This window comes from Phyllobates terribilis, unplaced genomic scaffold, assembly GCF_046119375.1.
Source record: "Phyllobates terribilis strain yellow unplaced genomic scaffold, ASM4611937v1 Scaffold_13__5_contigs__length_258822181, whole genome shotgun sequence".
Taxonomy (NCBI): domain Eukaryota; kingdom Metazoa; phylum Chordata; class Amphibia; order Anura; family Dendrobatidae; genus Phyllobates; species Phyllobates terribilis.
The window spans coordinates 30774240-30795691 of record NW_027362773.1 but is presented as its reverse complement, the minus strand read 5'-3'; the positions used below and the strand labels follow the sequence as shown (position 1 = coordinate 30795691).

Sequence of the window (21452 nt, the reverse complement as noted above, 5' to 3'; positions counted from 1 at the left end):
AAAGTACCTGTGTACATAGTTACCCGTCAGGGTATCAGAACTGTTTTTGGGACTGTTCCCGTCTTGAAAGTGTGGTCCCCGTTGGGACAAATATTGAACTGTTACCTGTGTGCCCCTCATCCCCTACCAGGCTGAGGACTGTGAGCAGCCATTACCTTCCCAAAACTGGCCGAGGACTGAGAGCGGTCAATCCTTTGTATATAGTTGCGCTTCCTAAAGCGCCCCCTACTGGTTTTATAAAAAGACTACCACGTCTACCTCGGGATAGCAAGTCCCTCGTGTTTACAAATTTGCCAAAGTTCCTGCACTTACAAGAAGAGTGCACACCTGGTCGCAAGTTGCACCGCGGCCGTGATCCAAGAATGCAAGAATGTGTTTTGCTTAAAAATGTTTTATGTGAAGAGTTTAATATGCTGCTAGGTGATAATGCAAGAGTTTTATAAAAGGTTTTATACAAAAGAGTTCCAGTAGTGTTGAAAATATTTTATAATGCCTAGTGAAAGAAAAGCGTTTCCCATAAAGGGAATTGAACCATGTTGCCTGTTTTCTGATGTAAAAAGTTATTGAAAAAGTTTGCATGTCCTGTAATTAACTGTTTTTGCTCTTTTCCAGCCCGAGGACGTGCTGTGCTTTACCAGGGGGGAATGTAGCGCCCCGAGGGCTCGGCCGCTACAGGGGTATTGCACCTCTGCCAGAGGTGTGATATTCCACTCCCAGGTAAGGATGGAGTATCAACCAGGGCTCAGTTAGCTGCATACAGCACACACACCCCATTTCCGAGGGACAGCTCAACGGTGCTCCCACTAGACAGAAGTGCAGGCACGACCGACTATGTCCCTGCCTGGAGTGGGGAGGGGGGTGGAACACCCAGTGCTGTAGGGGCAGATAGGGGTTGGTTCCTGAGCGTAGATAGGAGCCCATTGGTTGCTGGTCACCTGGGCTCATGGCTAGAGGGAGGTATAAAAGGTGGGCACCATCTTAGTTCTGGGTCAGTTCAGCCAGAGGAGAAGACAGGGAGTAGAGGCTCTGTAGGAGCTCTACTCCAGGAGGGCCTAGTGAGAGGCCGAGGAGGAGGAGAAGGGGAGCTGGGATTTTGGCTCATCTCAGCTCCAATAGTAAGGAACAGAAAGGAACAGAGAAAGAGAAGGAGAGACAGAGAAACAGAAGGGCTCAGGAACAAGAAGGTGGAAGGGACCCTAAGAACCCACGAGAATCCAGGGTGCAGGGTCAGGCAGATTAAGGGTACCGGATCCCAAGTTGGTGGAGGAGAAACAACCCTCAGCCAAAGACCGGTCGTCGTGATCATCTATTGGTGCGACACCTCATCAAACCTGCTAGGAAGGCACCAAATAGGACAGCGGAGGACGGGGCCCACGTTTAACCGCACAAGTCCGCGGCAGCTGGACAAAAGTGGGTCACTGGTGAGGCAGGCCAGAGAAAGGATTAAAGGGGGTCCTGTGCCATGCTCTTGACTGCTTGGGAGTTGACCGAGCCCCACACCTGGTGGACGCAGCACGGCTCGGGCGGTCACTACCTGTACAGAAGTGACCCGGAACAAATGAACTGTGAGTAAAGACCCTGGACTGTAACTTGTTGTCTGTGTGCTCCTTCGCGCCTCCAACACTACCGGTACTGGGACTCTCACCACCATCACTCCCACCATCCACTACACTGCAGCGGCGGTTCCTAATAACTGCAATCCACGGGTGGCGTAGTCGGACATAATCTGAAGCACGTAGCAGACTACCATTGGCCTGACCACCCTGAGCCGCGGGACCGGGCCGCCACTACTACTCCCAGCGTCTCCCTATTGCCCGGTTCCGCGTGCCCCACGGCCCAGGGGGCGAGTCACACACAACTGTCTATTACTGATTGTTTTGTGTGCTTGGGAAAGATCCTAGTTACTTACCAGTAACGGGATTTTACAGAGCCCATGACAGCACCACCTGAGAGAGGGTATCTGCCCACTAAGGACAGGAACTTACTGAATAAAAAGGCGGTTCCTCTCTTCAGCATCAGTTTTTGTTTCAGAGCATGAGAGGGCCTCCAAAAAATAGGTTAGTACATAACTACCACCTAAACATTTCTTAATAAAACACTCTAAGAAGTGCACACCATAAGTGATAAAGGGGAGGGAATTAATAGGGTGCTGTCATGGGCTCTGTAAAATCCCGTTACCGGTAAGTAACTAGGATCCTTTCCCCTTCTCCCATGACAGCACCACCTGAGAGATTTAGAGAGATCAGACACCAGAGGGAGGGATCACCGCTTGCAACACCTTCCTCCCAAAGGACAGATCAGTAGAAGATGAAAGGTCAAGACGGTAATGCTTGTAAAATGTAATGGGGGATGACCAAGTTGCCGCCTTACATATGATGTCGATGGGCACATCCGCCTTCTCAGCCCAGGAAGCAGCTACAGCTCTGGTGGAGTGGGCCTTCAGGTTCTCTGGAACTGGCAGATTGCTAGAAGAGTACGCTAAGCCAATGGTGTCCCTGACCCACCTAGCTATGGTCCCCCTTGTAACCTTAAGCCCTTTCCTAGCCCCCTGAAATGAGATGAAAAAGGCGTCACTTTTTCTCCAGGCCTTTGTCACCTCCAAATACTAACATCTAAAGTGTGAAGCTTTTGTTCCTCAGAATCTCTAGGGTCAGGATAGAAGGAAGGGAGAGTAATTACTTGTGTCCTATAGAATTTGGAGGCTACTTTTGGAAGATAGGCCGGGTCTGGTCTTAAGATTACTCTATCCATACACACCTGAGTGAACGAATGGTTAACTGACAGCGCGTGCAGATCACTAACCCTACGAGCTGACGTTAGAGCTACCAGCATGGCTGTTTTTAAGGTGAGAATTTTCTACGAAACTTCCTCTAAGGGCTCAAAGGGAGGCTTGGTTAGCGCTTCTAGAACCAGATTAAGGTCCCAAGGAGGCATCCTTGGAGTAGGAATGGGTCTAGATCTACTGCAAGCTTTAATGAATCTGATGATCCACCTATTCGCTGCCAAGTCACAATTATATACTGCCCCCAGAGCTGATACTTGTACCTTGAGGGTACTGGTGGCTAACCCCATGCTTAAGCCTTTCTGAAGGAATTCCAGGATGGCCCCAATAGGAACCCTCCCTTTGGCGGACTGACCCGAGGTAGACAGAAATTTAGCCCACTTTCTGCCATAGATCCTAGTCGTCACCGGCTTCCTACTCGCCAGTAGAGTAGTAACTAGACCTGGAGAAAACCCCTCCTGCGTTAGTAGTGACCTTTCAAAATCCAGGCCGTCAAATGCAGGCCCGATCTTTGGGGATGGAAGACTGGGCCCTGCCTGAGGAGATCTGGGGTGTCCGGAAGGACCCATGGATCCGCTTGGGACATTCTCTTCATCCAAGTGAACCATGGTCTCTTGGCCAAAACGGGGCGATCAATATAATCCTCGCCTGTTCTTCTTGGATCTTCCTTAGGATAGTAGGGATCAGCATTAGAGGGGGAAAGGCATAGGCCAGGGTAAAGTCCCAAAGAATTTGCAGCGCGTCCACCGCAAACGGCTTTTCCTTTGGATTCAGGGAGCAAAAGATTTTGGCTTTCTGATTGTGTTTGTTTGCAAACAGATCTATCTGAGGTTGTCCCCATTGGCCGACAATCTGCTGGAATACCACCTGGATTCAATTCCCAATCTCCTTGTTTCAAGATGTGTCAACTTAAAAAATGGTCTTTTACGTTCTCCTCTCCTCTTATATGCAGCACCGAGAGCGTGAATAGATGACTCTGCAAAATGAAGGATCTGATCTGCTACTAACATCAGAGGAAGGGATCTTGTACCCCCCTGACGATTGATGTAGGCGACTGTCGTTCGGTTGTCCGACATTATCCGGATGTGTTGACCCTGAAGAAGAGAACTGAACTCTACTAGCCCATTTCTGACTGCCAACAGCTCCCTCATGTTGGAGGAGAGACCCATCTCGCTGTCCGACCAGAGGCCTTGTATTGAATGATCTCTCAGGTGAGCTCCCCAGCCTTCTGCGCTTGCGTCTGTCATAATCGTATCTGACACCTGGAAAGACCAAGGAATCCACCAGTCCAGCGAGTTGATTACTAAACTTGAAAGGGATATTCTTCCATCCAGGCGACCTCTGAGCCGTTTGTCTGCTGTCAGGATCTCCTGCTGAAGACTTCTGGAATGGAACTAGGCCCACTGAACTGCTGGGATACAAGATGTCATCGTACCCAATAGAGACATTGCATTTCTCAAGGTCATGGATGGATTGCTGATTACGTGTGATATGAGGGAACTGATCTTCAGTTTCATGTCCTCTGGCAGAAGACAAGTCTGGTTTTCCGAGTCCAAAATGAGACCCAGGAATGATTGAACCTTTTTTGGTTCTAGTCTCGATTTTTATAAATTTAACATCCAACCCAGGCCATTTAGACTGGCCATGACTTCCGCCAGAGCCAGTGCGCAGAGTTGTTTTGATCTGCCCACCACTAAAAAATCGTCCAGGGAAGGGATGACTAGGATATCTTTCTCCCTTAGATGCGCTGTGACTTCCAGGATAATCTTTGTGAAAACCCTTGGAGCCATGGAGATGCCAAAGGGAACAGCTGCAACCTGAAAATGCCTTATGTGCTTGCCCAACCGTACAGCTACCCTCAGAAACTGTTGGTGTGCAGGAAAGATTGGAACGTGGTAGTAAGCGTCCTTCAAATCGAGGACGCACATATAACATTCTGGAAACAACATTTTTATGGCTAATTTTATTGATTCCATCTTTAATGGCCTGTAAATCAAATGGTCGTTCAGCTTCTTCAAGTTGACAATGGTTCTGAAGGAGCTTCTTTATTAGGAAGAGAGTTGAGTAAAACCCTCTCCCTTGCTCGGGTACTGGTGTTTCTACTAGAACCCCCTTTACAACCAGAGCGAGTACTTCCTGCTGCAGGGCCATTTGCTCCCTTAGGCCTCTGGGGGCTGAAATCCTGACGGTGTCTCTGGGAATGTTTTTGAACTCCAACTTCAGCCCCCTCCTGATTATCCCTAAAATCCAAGCACTGGACGAGATTTTTTCCCAGGCGGGAAGGAAGTGGGACAACCTTCCTCCTACCTGGGGAGGTCCGTCACTTAGGGTCTTTCTTATTCTCGGAGGATGGACCCCCGAACATGAAGCCTCTGTTATTCGGCTTCCTGTCTCTCCAACTGGTCTCTGGGAAACTTGCTCCGATTATATTTCCTCTTCCGAAAGGGGCTCTTATATCCGGGAACAGATACAGTAGGAAACCCATGTTTCTTGTCCGTGGCCTTATCCAGGATATCATTTAAGGCCTTCCCAAAAAGAAAGTCCCCTTTGCAAGGGATTGAGCAGAGTTTAGATTTTGACTGCACATCCCCTGGCCAGCTCTTGAGCCATAATGCCCTACAGGCTGCATTAGAAAGATTTGCTGACCTGGCAGCCAGCCTGACTGAATCTGCCGATGCATCTGCAAGGAATGCAGCCGCCCCCTGCAAAAGAGGAAGACCCGACAGAATTTTCTCCCTAGATACATTCCCTTTGTTCTGGTCCTCTAACTGCTGAAGCCATATCATCATAGACCTGGCGGTGCAGGTGGCTGCCACTGCCGGTTTCAGAGCCCCTGCTGAGGACTCCCAGGCCTGTTTTAGAAAAGACTCCGCCTTTTTATCAAGCGGATCTTTTAGGGTCCCCAAATCCTCAAAGGGCAGTGTGGATCTTTTTGAGGACTTCGCGATGGCCACATCAATTTTAGGGGTTTTGTCCCACCTAGCTGCATCCTCCTCTTCAAAAGAGTATCTCCGCTTAGAAGAAGAAGGCAGCTGGCCTTTCCTCTCTGTTTTTTTTCCACTCCCTATCTATAAGAGTCTGGATCCTCTCGTTAACTGGGAATGTGCGTCTCCTCTTCTGAGCTAAGCCCCCCGAACATGACGTCCTGAACTGTTCTGGGAGCTTTGGCATCGGCAATACCCATAGTCACTCTAATAGCCTTGACCAATCTTTCAGTATTGTCCACCGAAAAACATGGCCTACCCCCTCCATCATCATCCGAAGACTCTGATGAAGACAATGAAGAGAGGTCAGAGGGGGAAGGATATTCCCTCGTGAAACGGGACTCTACTGATTCTTCTGAGTCCGAGGAAACCCGTTTCTGCTTCCTCCTCTTACGAGAGGTCAAGTTCTTTAAGGAATCCCCGACCTCTGTCTGGATTAAGGTTTTTAAATCCATAGAAAAACTAGGGGACTCCTCAGCTATAGTTTTCTGGATACAATCAGAGCAAAGGTTCTTAGCGTAAGAGCTGGGAAGGCTAACTTTACATAATGCACACTCTTTATTCTTATTCTTGGAACTACTCTTTTTTGGTTCCTAACAACCAGAAAGAAATGAAAAGAGAGAAAAGAGAAAAAACAGAGAAGAGCACATTACTAAGGTGAACTTTCACGAAGATCACTCACCACACTGCCGTTCAGACTAGGGTACCGGAGGCGGTGGTTGCCGTTCACATGAATGCTCCCATCTGGCGGAGGTGGATTTGTGAGATTTCTTCTGACCGGTTCTGCCGGCACTCGTATGCCCCCCACTGCTGTGGCTCTGATGATGCGAAGACTCCCGTTGCTCCGGTTGTCTCACATTTTGCTTAAGCTGTTTATGCTGCTTAGGTGCCTGTGGTTGCTGCTGTTCCTCCTGCGGTGGTGACAGCTACTGCCCAGGTGACTGCGGCTCCTCACTCATGATGACGGGGATGCAGACACGGCCATCTTGACTGCTTCCCATCCTTTTAAAGCATAAGGGGGCTCCACCTCCTTTGGGCCCCTCCCCTTCCGGCAGCAGTGTGCTCCCTCTTTCTGTCATTTAATTTTATCTTCCTTTTTTTTATTATATATATATATATATATATATATATATATATATATATATATATAAAAATATGTTATACTTTTCACTAAAATATACATTCCTTTTTTTTTTTTTTTTGTACACATGCCAGACCCAGCGGCTCCCAGCGCGCTTGCAAATGGGGATGTCACTGGAAATCGCACCCCGCGCAAGTTCAGACCCGGGCTTCCGGCGCACTCGTGCTAGGGCTCGACATGACCCCGCGCGTGCGCAGCCCGGACTTCCGGCGCGCTACATCACTGGGCACGACGCGATCCTGCACGTGCGCAGCCCGGAAGGCCTGCCTGCGCGCCCAGTCACGGCCACCGTGCGTGCGCAGACCCGGCCGCAAGACCGAGCGCACGCGGGAGAGGACCCTGGAAGGCGCCCCCCCCCCCCCGCGCAGACCCAGGTACCAGCAAGATGGGGCTGGGAACAGAGGACCCATCTGCTGCTTCTTCACAGCCTCCAGGCCACATCGATCCCGGGATCCAACTCCAGACCCCACGAACAGGTAGGCGAGGCACCACCTAGAGAGGCTCCCATCAAGGACAGGAACCAAAACAGATGCGGAAGAGAGGTACTGCCTTTTTATTCAGTAGGTTCCTGTCCTTGGTGGGCGGATACCCTCTCTCAGGTGGTGCTGTCATGGGAGAAGGGGAAAATGAGATTTGCCTGTCTAGTATATAACCGTTTAACCACTGCCATCGGCAGGTGTAAACCGACCCTAAGATTCTGAGCTTAAGTGAAGGAGACTACATAACCATCGCCAGTCTCCCCCTGATAACACTGCCAGGTCTGTCCACTATGTGTCAATTATCTACACTTGTCTTTTCGCAACTTGAGTGTGAAAGCTGCTTATCTTGGTGAAGCAGTACTATAGACCTTTCATTGTTCTTACCTCCCCACCTAAGGCCGGGTTTTCTTTTACTAAAAAAGTTTGGTTACTAGAGAGAAACGATGCGAAATGTGTGTAAAGTATGGAAGATATTACAGATATACAAACTGCAAATCTCTCCGTTCACTCATCTATGTCTCTCAGACAGAAATATCTAAAATAGACTGTATGGTCTGAATTCATAAGGCCAAAAAGAGACCAGATGAATCCTATCTGATGAGGTAGAGAAGAAGCCGTGACTCTGCATGTTCCATTAACATATTATATGGTATAAAGAAAACGTTCTGAGGCATTGCTCCTCAAGTGAGGAATATCACTCTAATAACCTTTAGCTCTGCGCTTCTGGAGGAGCCAGCACAGACTGTGAGCTGTGCACGGGTAGTGAACAAATCAGGGATGGGACGGCCTTATTACTCGATTTCATCTGCTTTTGTTATTGATAAGGCTAAGTTCACATGAGCCTATATAAAAAAGGGTCTGATTTCATCCAGAAAACTCTGATGATTTTTTTTCTCATTTGTTATCCGTGTGCAAACTGTTTTTACATACCAGCAGTTACTAAAAATTTACAAGACAATTTACAGTTCCCATGTTGAAGAAATGCAATGTAGCCATAAAAATCCGATACTATACCGTGGCTCCATGTGGGATCCAAGATTTTTTGCTCACCTATAGACTGGGATGGACAAGTATCATGCAAGACATGGAAGAAGCTAGTGCATGCTGTGATTTTTGTCATGCAGAGATTTGGTCATTGAAAAATATCTGCTTGCTTGCGTTCTCCTAGACGTTTCCAGCTTGCTTGCCTGCGGTCTCCTGAACGTTTATCCACACCCCTGATGAAGCCACAACTGTATTGGCGATACGTCTGGGGTCTTCCCTCCCCACTGTCTATCTAGGTGCCTACATTCAGGTGATTATCTTTGCCTATAGCCTATAGGTTGTTCTGTTATGCATGATATTTTCCATTGCATGACAGTTAGCTAGCCCATCTTTACATGTATTCAAGTAACCACTCTTTTGCTGTGCAATTTGATGTCTACATGAACTGATTACTAATTATTTGCTGGTATTGAGGATTCCTTTTGGGCTTATCTTAGTCCTTATCAGATTAGCATTATTTGTGTGGGTACCTCACTGTATAGTGTTGAATATTTAGACAGTGGAGATCTTGTTGTATTTTAACCTGATCCTGTCCATATCCTACAGTCAGTTGTGTTTTTAATTGGTTTTATTCTTTCTATGTTTTTGGCTTGTCTGTTTCTTTAATAAAGTAGTATACAGTATATTTATATCTGGTGCATCTCTGAATTCGCAGACTTCTTTTCTCTTACACTTATTACTTATTGGTATGCGACAGGTTGAAACCAAATGTCCATTTGAGTGGTTCCCTTTTACATATATTTTCCTTGGTTCTCCTGGACATTCCCCCCATGCTTGTCTGCGATCTCCTGGAGTCTCCCGCTTTCTTGCCTGCAGTTTCCCGGATGTCTCTCACTGGCTTGCCTGTGGTCTCATGGTCTCGTCTCATTTTCTTGCCTGGGGTCTCCTGAACTTCTCTTGCCTGCTTGCTGTGGTTTCCTAGATGTCTCCCACCTGCCAACTGTTTCCAGCATCCCACCTGCTTGCCTGTGCTATCCTGGACGCCTCCAATCTACCAATGTTTTCCAGCAATACCACCCGCTTGCCTGTGCTACCCTGGACACCTCCCAACTGCTAACATTTTACAGCATCCCGCCTGCTTGCCTGTGGCCTGTCATCCCACCTGCCTGCGGTTTCCTGGACATCTTCTGCCTGCCTGCAATTTCTTATATACTGCCTACCTACCTGCCCTCTCCTGACCCTCGGTTGTTCCGCATGCCCCACCTATCTACTTCACAGACACCTGTGTCCCGTGTGCCCACCTGGACCTAGGGTTTGAAGGATCCACCTCACGTGGTAGTGTTTAATGACCTTATAGTGTTTAATACCCTGTATCCTGTTAATATCTGTTTATTTTTACTTTATCATCCAGATTGTTTGACTACTTTGTTTGCCTATGGTCCCCAAGTATGGCCAGACGTACCACCTGGCAATTTTAGCAAATGCGAGATGGGCAGGTCCAGCAGTGGGCCACGTTGGTCCATAATACTTCCAACAAAATTAGCGCGGTAGGTCTGTTGTCCTCAGCTGCTCCCGCAATGCTCCTTGATTCTGCTGTCCGCTTCTTTTCCCGGCACTTTAATAACAGGAAGTGCCAGGAAGGAGATGTGGTCATACTAGATCATGTGAGAGATAAAGTCTTACAGGACCATGCTCACACAGTTCTGGTCTTCTCTATGGGTATTCTATTCAGAACTGTGGGTGTCTACTTTTTCATCCCTATGATGCTGCCTCTTTATGATTGGACATCGTCATAGAGGGTTAAAAAAAAAAAAGCCCGAAAGGAATAAAACTCCCAGGTGAACGATAAGAAAATTCCCAACAGTAATTTTGGAGCCCTGTATCTCTGCAACGCAATGAAGAAAAAAAAAGAAAAAAAAAGATTTAGTCTACATTGCTGCTGCTATGAGCAGGAACACACATTTTATAATGCTAAAATTAGTGAAAGGTTTTCTTTAAGCAACTACTCCTTTGTATATCTCCTTGAAAACTAAAACTGTTGTAAGAGGTATAACTAGCCAGAAAAATAATCAGAAAAGTTGATTCATTGGGTTAAATTGTAGCTCATTTCCCATTGTAAGATGACGCTGGATCTGCAGGGTTGGTGGTCCATGTTCTGTGTCTTCTGGGGCACTATGCTCTATACTAAACACATTCACACAATTAATGTCATCAGACAGTGATTGTTCACTGAAGTTATTGGTGAAGCAAATTGCTTTCTAGCACATGACGGCCTGGAAATATGCCCTGCATAATGGCTCTCTGTCCAGACTCCCTACTATGAACACTTGGAATTAATAGTAAGAAATACACTGCAGTTTATTTCAATTATGAAGTACTGTTTAATAAAACACAAAGGTACAGACTAAAGGAAAATGTAAGGCAGACATGATAACACTTACCCGGAGCAAAAAGACTAGAAACATAGACTCCGATTCATCAAGACCAGTGATTTTCTCACCATACCTGATGAGGAGGCATGGTGGAGGCAGATACTCCTGATTCATGAATTCCTCTTCATGGATCAGTAGTGTCTGACGAGAAGCGTGCGCCTCCTTTCGCATGACAGAAATGTTACTCCAGTCTCCGACTGGAATAAGATTTCTGGTGTGGGGAAGGGAACGCTATGACTCGTCATGAATCAGACAAGCTGTGGTATCACGCCCTCTTCGAGCCCTCGTCCCTCTCCAGCTCTGTCCAGAGCTGGGAGAAACTGGCATGAAAATGCCAAAAGCTGAAAAATTTTTGCACAAATCCGAGTTGTGCCAAAATTTTGTGTCTTTTCAAAGCAATTTATGCCAGAATTCTGGCAAAATTGCTTTGATGAGCCGTGGCCATAGTGAGCTATCTACCTTGATGGTTAAAAACGTTTATACTTGAGATGGTGCAATATGGTCATTCTTTAGATACCTCCAATCAAAAAATAAAAATGTTATTATTGACTTTAAGAAGAAGACATCCTAATTTATACTTCAGTGTGACAATTTTAGACGTTCCAACTGGCTGTTTTCTTCTAGAACAAGAGACTATCAGAAATGTAATTGTGACATAATTAATGAACTGATGTACTTTAAATCCAGGGCTGCTTTCTTTTATGTTACCAGGGATAGGATGTTGTGGTTATTGTTGAGTGGTGTGGGGTGCCCCTTTAAATTTTGTGGATACACTGGTGCTTCGTGGACAATGTGGTATCCCCACTTATAGAGGGCAACAGAAACCAGCAAAACTGAAGCAGATTTTATTCACTCGAAAGGAACAAGAGATTCTTTAAGAGGCAGCAGGCTTGAACAAAACTTGATAGTATACAACAAGCTAGCTCTGGCGGCACTTTGCTTGTACTTCCGAAGGGCTGCTGGTAATGGCCTTTACACAGACACAGTTTCTTTGCCTCTTTCTCAATATAGCACAGTACAGATCCATAGTGCTGGTCACGGCCCATTCTCACAGTCACCTCTCTATACTGCAATGCCATGCAGTGACTGTTGTTTGGCAATATGCCCACTCCTGGGATGGCGCACCAATTGACAAGGGTTAACCCATTACTTGCTAGCTCTCTGTTCTTCAAACATTTTCTGCTGGACCTCTCTCATATCCTGATTCTACCTGACTTCTCTTCTGCATGTGTCTACCTTCTCCAGAAAGTAGCACAGTAAGTTCTAGCATTAGTATTCTTGGACAAACATGCTAATGCTAACATCACACTCCTATGACTCAGTATTTCACACAACATATGCTCAGTGTATTAACTCTTTATGCTCTGCATTCATCACTCCAGACTTCACTACTGCTATTCAGTGCTACTGTCTGGGCTGGGCATGTCAGACCTGGACCATCCAGGTAGCATGTTGCATACATATAGCAGCATATATTAATATTACTATAGCATTAGTACAGTGAAACAGCAGTTTAGGTAGGTGTTAGAAAGGGATTACTGCATCGGGGGTCAAAGAGAACCTGTCACCAGGTTTTCCCAAAATAAAGTATGGTCACCACGTTAAAGACCTCATTTACAGTATTCTATTAACCTGTACATATGTAACCCAATCTCCACTACATAGTCCAAAAAATAGCTTTTATTATACCCCCATATGGTGCTGTCCAGTCCAATGGTCGTCCTTGTTCTTCCTTTGACAACTCTTCTCTTGTCTCTTTCTCTGTCCTCCTTCCCTGGATCGCATCGTATGGGGGGTATAATAAAAGTTATTTTTTTGTGCTATGCAGAGGGGAATGGGGACTTATATACAGGTTACTAGGACACTGTAAAAGAGGCAATAAAAGTGGTGGCTGTACTTTATACACTGTGTGCAGAATTATTAGGCAAGTTGTATTATAGAGGATTATTTTTATTATTCATCAACAACTATGTTCTCAATCAACCCAAAGGACTCATAAATATCCAAGCTTGATATTTTTGGAAGTTGGAGTGGTTTTTTTTTAGATTTGGCTATCTTAGGAGAATATCTGTTTGTGCAGGTAACTATTACTGTGCAGAATTATTAGGCAACTTAATAAAAACCAAATATAATCCCATCTCACTTGTTTATTTTCACCAGGTAAACCAATATCAGTGCACAAAATTTAGAAATAAACATTTCTGACATGCAAAAACAAAAACCAAAAAAATTAGTGATCAATATAGCCACCTTTCTTTATGATGACACTCAACAGCCTTCCATCCATAGATTTTGTCAGTTGCTTGATCTGTTTTCGATCAACATTGCGTGCAGGAGCCACCACAGCCTCCCAGACATTGTTCCAAGAGGTGTACTGTTTTCCCTCCCTGTAGATCTCACATTTTATGATGGACCACAGGTTCTCTATGGGGTTCAGATCAGGTGAACAAGGGGGCCATGTCATTATTTTTTCTTCTTTTAGACCTTTACTGGCCAGCCACGCTGTGGAGTAGTTGGATGCATGTGATGGAGCATTGTCCTGCATGAAAATCATGTTTTTCTTGAACGATACCGACTTCTTCCTGTACCACTGCTTGAAGAAGTTGTCTTCCAGAAACTGGCAGTAGGTCTGGGAGTTGAGCTTCACTCCATTATCAACCCTAAAAGGTCCCACAAGTTAATCTTTGATGATACCAGCCCATACCAGTACCCCACCTCCACCTTGCTGGGGTCTGAATCGGAATGGAGCTCTCTGCCCTTTACTGATCCAGCCTCTGGCCCATCCATCTGGCCCATCAAGAGTTACTCTCATTTCATCAGTCCATAAAACCTTTGAAAAATCAGTCTTAAGATATTTCTTGGCCCATTCTTGACATTTTATCTTATGTTTCTTGTTCAAAGGTGGTCGTTTTTCAGCCTTCCTTACCTTGGCCATGTCCCTGAGTATTGCACACCTTGTGCTTTTTGATACTCCAGTAATGTTGCAGCTCTGAAGTATGGCAAAACTGGTGGCGAATGGCATCTTGGCAGCTTCACGCTTGATTTTCCTCAATTCGTGGGCAGTTATTTTGCGCCTTTTTTGGCCAACACGCTTCTTGCGGCCCTGTTGGCTATTTGCCATGAAACGCTTGATTGTTTGGTGATCACGCTTCAAAAGTTTGGAAATTTCAAGACTGCTGCATCCCTCTGCAAGACATCTCACAATTTTGGACTTTTCAGAGCCCGTCAAATCTCTCTTCTGACCCATTTTGCCAAAGGAAAGGAAGTTGCCTAATAATTAAGCACACCTTATATAGGGTGTTGATGTCATTAGTCAACACCCCTCCCCATTACAGAGATGCACATCACCAGATTTACTTAATTGGTAGTTGGCTCTCAAGCCTATGCAGCTTGGAGTAGGACAGCATGTAGAAAAAGTATCATGTGATCAAAATACTCATTTGCCTAATAATTCTGCACACAGTGTATTGGGAAAACCTGGTGACAGGTTCCCTTTAAATCTAGCTCATAAAAACCAGTCATGGTTAACACAGTGCTAGGTAGCTCGGCATGTAGCAGTTTAGTTGGTGTCCCATTTTCAAACCTTATACAACCTTATACAATTTTTTCAGGTATTGGTTTGGTACATATAGTCATTGCCGAAAGTGTTGGCAACCTTGAAATTGTTCTAGAAAATGAAGTATTTCTCCCAGAAAATTTTTGCAATTGCATGTTTTGTTATACACATGTTTATTTCCTTTAGGTGTGTTGGAACAACACAAAAATACAGAGAAAAAAAAAACAAATGGGACATAATTTCACACAAAACCCCAAAAATGGGCTGGACAAAATTGTTGGCTCCCTCAACTTAATATTTGGTTACTTATTAGTAAATGCTAACACTGATGCTGTCTGAGCCTGCAGGACAGCTTGAATTTATTTGGAACTTGATTGGGGCTGCTTATCCACCATCCGGACTATCCTGCGTTGTAACCTTTTATCGATTTTTCTCTGCCGTCCACGTCCAGGGAGATTAGCTACAGTGCCATTGGTTGTAAACTTCTTGATTATGTTGTGGACAAAGGAACATCAAGATCTCTGGAGATGGACTTGTAACCTTGAGATTGTTGATATTTAAGGAGACACGAGGGTCAGTGGGAGCACCAGTCCGCTTACCTAGCTGTCTTTAGACAGACCGCATGCACCAGGGCTCATCCCACTGAACGCTCATACTCCTTCCCCGTGAGCAGAATACTACTCAGACAACATAGGGTGAGGGTAACACAATGGGATGATACTTTATTGGATCACCAACAGTTAATAACACATAGTACACACCCAGCAAGAACATAAGATGATTCAAATGACAGAGTCTCCCCTTTCGGCTGGCTCACTGGGAATTAGAACATCTGTGACTTTGGGGCTTCCAGGGCCAACTACACCAACCAGTAACACCTCGCTTTTGGTGGGCACCCACAGAGAAGAGGTAGCGGCAAGCGAAGAAGCTGACAGAGTCCTTTGAGGTACGTGGCCAGGAGACCTGATTGTCCCAATCTGAATTCTGCCAAACATCTTCATGTGTTCAGTGATGGGCAGTGGATCAAATCTGTATTCCTCCAGTTGGGGCCATGGTGCCTTGGCTGCTGTCCTTTAGAGTTGCTGTCCTCTAGAGTTTGTCTGGGAACAGAGACAAATCTTCCTTTTATAATTCACAACTCTTATTCAGGCATTTTTCCACAAGATTGGGGGAAAGTGGTAGGAGGTCATCTCTCATTGTTGGAGTCTTCATTTAACCTGCATATTTTGTCCTGTAATGTTTGCAGAACAACAAGCGGCATGGAATGATACAATGAGTAATCAAGGGAGGTTGAACTTCATGGATCTAGGTATTTATTCAACCTACGTTAGTATTTTACTATGTTACCATGTTACATATTAACAAACATTGATTGTTCAATTAACCTGCGTCTTTGTAATCCAAGGTTATTTAGAAGAATAAATTGTAGGGCTGATACAATGGGTAATCAACAGGCATTCACCAATATTAACCTGCATTTTTGTCCTCCAAGGATAGCAGAACAATAAGCTGCAAGGACTGATACAATAGGTAGTCAGCAACCATTCAACAAGAGTCAAGATTCAGTCTCATATAAACAATAGGTCATGTCCCTGGGCCTGCTGAATAATATGTCTTCCATAATTAAGACATAAACGTGGTGTCGTCACAATATTTTTAAACAATTTTGGTTCTCAAGCCCTCAGACAGTTCTCTTCTCTTTCTCTTCTCCATCCTTGGTGTGCCACACACAATGCAAAGATTGAGCCAATTTCTCCAAAAAGTTGATTACCCATAATTTTGGAAAAGTGCCAACAATTTTGTTCAGCCCATTTTTGCGTGAAATTATGTCGAGTTTGTCTTTTTTTCTCTCTTTTTTTTTGTGTTGTTCCAATACACACGCAGGAAATAAACATGTGTATAACAAAACATGTGCCCACGATGCGGATTTAATGAGTTTCCGCGGCGGCATTTCCGTCACAGAAACGCATTAAAATCGCTTGTTAAGAGGTCTGGGATGTATCCCAATGATAATCCACATGTGCTGTGCACATGCTGCGGAAATTTCCGCTGCGGATTATCATTGCGGAAAAATCCGCAGCACAACCAATTTGGGCACGATTTCGCCGCGAAATCGCGCCCATTGACTTGCATTGAACCGCATAATATCCGCAAGTATACATGTATACATGCGGATATTATGGGGTTCAATGCGCGGATGGTACCCGGGTCTGGAGAAGAGGAATTATATAAGAGAATTATAAAGTAAAAAATAAAAAAAATATTCAGTCTCCGGCGGCCCCTGGTCTCCTCCCGGCTGCGTCCTCTCTCCTCGGCATCCCGCGGTGTACTGGCAAGACCTGCGGTGACGTCATTTATTCAGCTGATGGTCACGCGACCGCTGATATCAGCGGTCAGGTGTTGGTCACATGACCATCAGCTGACTAAATGACGTCACCACAGTTCCTGCCAGTACACTGCGGGACGCCGAGGAGAGAGGATCACCGCCGGGAGGAGACCGGGGGCCGCCGGAGAGGTGAATAGGCTATGTGCACACGATGCAGAAATGAAGCAGAAAATTTCTGCATCATTTCTGCATCTCCCTGGCAGAAAAAACGCATGCAGATTGACAAGAGCTTTCCAGGCGATTTTAGCATCACCTGGAAAGTGCTTGACAACTAGGTCACACTATATAAATCCATGCAAACAGCATGGATTTATATAGTGTGACCCGAGAGAGTGTATATACTTACCTCCGATGGCCCGCGCTGTCCTGCTCACTCCGTTCTCCCGGCTGCCGGCAACTTTGAATTGAAAGACCTGCCGACGTCAGCGTCACGTGACCCGTCACATGACTCTGACGTCAAAGCAGGTCCTACAACTCACTGCAAGTGCCGGGAAGCAAGCAGGAGCGGTGCGCGGGCCGACAGATGGTAAGTATATATATATTTTTTATTTTATTCTTGTTTTTACAGCTTTTTTAATGGTACCTGGGTGTGGATGAGACTCTCCTCTCCTCCACACTCGGGTACCATCCGCACATTAGAACGCACCAATTACGCAAGTACAGATGCAGTCTTGCGGAATTGGCGCGTTCTAATGCAAGTCAATGGCGGCGAAAACGCCGCGTTTCCGCAAAATTAAATGACATGCTGCGGATTTTTGAGCGCAGCGTTTACGCTGCGGAAAAATCCGCATCATGGGCACAGCACATGCGGATTTCAATTGGGGAACATTGCTTCCCTTCTACCATGCGTTTTTCATGCATTTCCGCGGCGTTTACGCAACTGCAAAAACGCCGCGGAAACGCATGAAATACGCATCGTGTGAACTCAGCCTATAAGGGTTTTTATTTCTTTTTACTTTTTAAATTCTTTTTTTAACTTTAGATGCAGTATTTGAAGCAGCAATTTCCTCATAAGTTGGTCACACAATATAAATCCATGCCAGTTGCATGGATTTATATTGTGTGACCAACTTCTCAAACCCTTTTCCAGGTGATGCTCAATATCGCTTGGAAAAACGCTTAAAAAAAACGCATGCATAAACGCATGTAAAAACACTGAAAAAACGTATGTAAAATCCGCATGCGTTTTTTCTGCCAAGGAGATGCAGAAATGCTCAGGAAATTTCTGCTTCAAATCTGCATCGTGGGCACATAGCCTAATTGCAATTATCTTTTGGGAGAAACCCTTCATTTTCTGGAACAATTTCAAGGGTGCCAACACTTTTGGCCATGACTGTATTAGACCTCTGGCACAGTGTAAAGCCATGTGCAGGAGGCTTTCCAGCAGCACATAGATTCCAAGGTAGCCGGGGAGGAATATCTGGGATCTCACAAAATAACATCAAAACTTGATGTAGGTACAGTAAAGGTCTCATGTATCTCCATGGATTGCTTAGTTTTTATTCCTGTCCCTGCTTTCTCAAGAACACAAAAAGGGTATTCTTAAGCCCCCATACACATAAGATGGCTGTCCGATGAATGGTGGTTCAGCTGGTCATTTGGCCAGCAGCTAAATTGCCTGACTCTCCGATACATAGGAGGGCTCACTTGGCCTAGCGCACTTGTGTTCTCTATGAGAGAGCTGCTTCTAGACATCTCTGGTAGCTGCTTATCTTTTAGAGAACAAAAGCATTGGCAATCTGAAATTGGACTTCCCATCCTGGATCCTTCTGTCCTCCAACATCATCTATCGGGGGAAAGTCTGGCTCCCCCATACACAACAGACTATCATCCAAACCCATTGATATAGGCAGGTTTGACCAAATTGAATCTAATGTGTCAACATGACAGCGCACCCCCACCCGGAGAGATAATAATGTAATAGTTTTTAGGTTATAGTGAAGTAATAGTGCTTGTTCTCTAGGAATGTAGTGTTCTGCTGAATGTAAATTAGTTTAATTTCTTCCTGGTTCTTTTAACATCAAACATCTAGGACTAATTGGATTAAAATAATTGTAATTTATATGATGGAATATAAACGACAACCCAAATGTATTTACCAGTAATTAAAAAATGACTATTACCTGCACTGCACAGTGTCAACAGTTGTATGGTTTCTTCTTGGGTGGGTAGGAATCTCTTTCATAGTACGATGTATCATATAAAACATCATCCTTTTAGATGATACATCCTTCAGGATCCATAACTTGTCAGCATTAGCAAATACTTCCACATGAAAATTCACAATTCTGCATTGTGTAGTTCCTCTGTAAAGCTGCCATACACATAGAAGTCATCCTCTTTACACTTTCCTTTATAATTAAACTAGTGATCATGCATCATGGAAGGAGGGAGCAGGGGCAGCTGGGTCTTAGGAGACAGAGGTCTGCTCTGCAGTCCAGACAGGAGGCAGAATTTACCCTGTAACTGGAGCTAATATACCAGCCCCTGTTACAGGGGTACTCATTAATAAAAATGTATTTAAATGTTGAAATGCGACCAAAGGTCTTTTATAGATGATGGAATGAAGGACTGGAATTTGTAGATCACTGCGCTGCTGCTGAAGATGAGAGGTTCCTCACTCCAAGGTTGATGTAAGTTTGTGTTTTTGGCTTGAACTAAGCCCTTTTTCAAATGAAAACTGTCTTTAGTTTGTATCTGTAGTTTGTGTTTGAAGAAGCCCTCTATTCGAGCCCTCTTACGGATAATAAAACTACTTGCAACAACATTGGAGTGTGGAACCTCTCATCTTCTGCAGCAGTGCGGTGATCTTCAAACTTCTATTCTCGATTCCATTATCTATTGTGTGCAGAAGAAGGGAATCTTCTATCTGCTGGTGGGCTGCAGCACCTGACACTAACATAGGCTTTTATTGGAGTTGTGACAATCATAACTCCATCAGGTGAGAAAGATCTCACCTCCCACCCCTAAATACCGGTACAATAGCACTTGCCTTCTTTTTTCTTTCCTCAAAAGTCTTTTATGACTTTATTAAAGGGCTTGTCACTACTCGGACAATCCGTTCTGAATCCCAATGTTTCCCCCTTATAAAATAATAACACTTATAGTCGCCTCATGTGCCGTTCCAGCTGCATAGCAATGTCACGCAATCCCCGGGAGAGCCAGTGCTGACACTGCTGGAACAGCACAGACACCGGAGCTGAGTATAGGTGTTATTATTTTCCCTGTGGCCAATCAGCACTGACTTGACTCTCCCCGCTTTCAGAGGTATCACATACTTTCTTCTATAAACTGCGACAGTAATAAAAAAAAATCATTACTGTCCTTCTTCGGGTCCAGCATCTTCTCTCTGATTCCACTCCAATTTCTGTTGTTTGTCTGCAGTACTGACATCACATCAACAGTGCAACAGCAGCTTATCATTTAGATGGGCAGAGCCCCTGACCTAATTGATTGGCTGCAGCGCTAATCTACACGAAACTAGTTAAATAGTTTTATCATAGCATGTTGTTTGTTCTTTTACTGCACAGGTGCTGCACTTGTTAATTTAGATTATGCACCATGTGTGTACAGGTGTGGTTACCTGGGGGAATTGTATATTCTGTCTGAGCTCCATTCCCACATTAGGTAATGAATAAGAAATATCACTTCGAAACGCGTCAACCAGGACTTTGAAATATTTTCTTTGAGACTTTTTCCTCGGATGATACATTCATCCATTTTAATGATGTGGATTTTCCTTTGAATTAAGTTTTTACTGATGGAATACTAACGGAATAAAGTTTTAATTTTCCAGAAGTGCTGGTTCAACTCCCTTCTTTTTGTGGACTGTATTTCCTTGGATTTGGGATCCTGTGCACTCGTGGATGGTTGAGCTGGTCACATCTTTTTTCTTATTACATGAAATTAGTGTAAAATACTGGGAAGCAAAAGAGCGGAAAATAGGGTCTTAACCGGTAACACAATAGAATAAGAAAAGGGGAGTATTTCGCTCACCTGATGTAGTTGCAAAAAGGGAACATTATTTTCGCATGAAACAGCTACTGCAGGACACGGGTTGAAGAGACCAAAGAGTTTGTTGATCCAGGTATGGTGTGTCTCTGTCTGTTCTGCTGATGGAAATCCCAGGACACCGGAAGATTTCTTAATAGAATACTTTTATTTGTACAGGTTTTACAGTCAACGCGTTTCGAAGTTGCTCAGCAGTCGGACTTCTTTCTCAAGACAAAAAACAATGCTTGAGGAAGAAGTCCGTTCTTCCATTGGTTTTTGTCCTGAGGAAGAGGTCCTGAGCGACTTCGAAACGCGTTGACTGTAAAACTTGTACAAATAAACGTATTCTATTAAGAAATCTTCCGGTGTCCTGGGATTTCCATCAGCAGCGCCGACATAGACACACCATACCTGGATCATGAAATTAGTGTTGCATACAAACAAACGAGACTGGGGCAGCAGTGGAGAAAATGTGCTGGTATCGGAGAAAGTAAGTAATACTGTTTTTTTAATGAATACAGTAGGTTATAAAAAAAAAAAAAAAAGTTTTCTGAAAGGGGACAAGCCCTATAAAGTTTGTGCTCAGTTTTGATAACCATTTTACTGTATATACGGTACATAAATATAATACATAGTATTAATGAATCTGTACAGACCCTTCGCTCCTGGCTAGAACACAACCCACAGCTGGATTCATAATTCTGCTGCTGGTGAA

The 21452-nt window shown here is 44.7% G+C and overlaps 1 protein-coding gene across 4 annotated transcripts in view; it reads left to right on the top strand.

Annotated features, from left to right (window-relative positions):
* The window catches only part of LOC141173694 (ras-related and estrogen-regulated growth inhibitor-like), a 118730-nt gene that overhangs the window by 14228 nt on the left and 83050 nt on the right, over nucleotides 1–21452 (top strand). The window contains exon 2 of one of the 4 annotated variants that reach the window (XM_073658038.1): nucleotides 8555–8680. The exons of the other annotated variants lie outside the window; for them this stretch is intronic. The gene's annotated coding sequence lies outside the window, so the exon portion shown is untranslated. The remainder of the gene's footprint in view (nucleotides 1–8554; nucleotides 8681–21452) is intronic. 4 annotated transcript variants of the gene reach the window in all.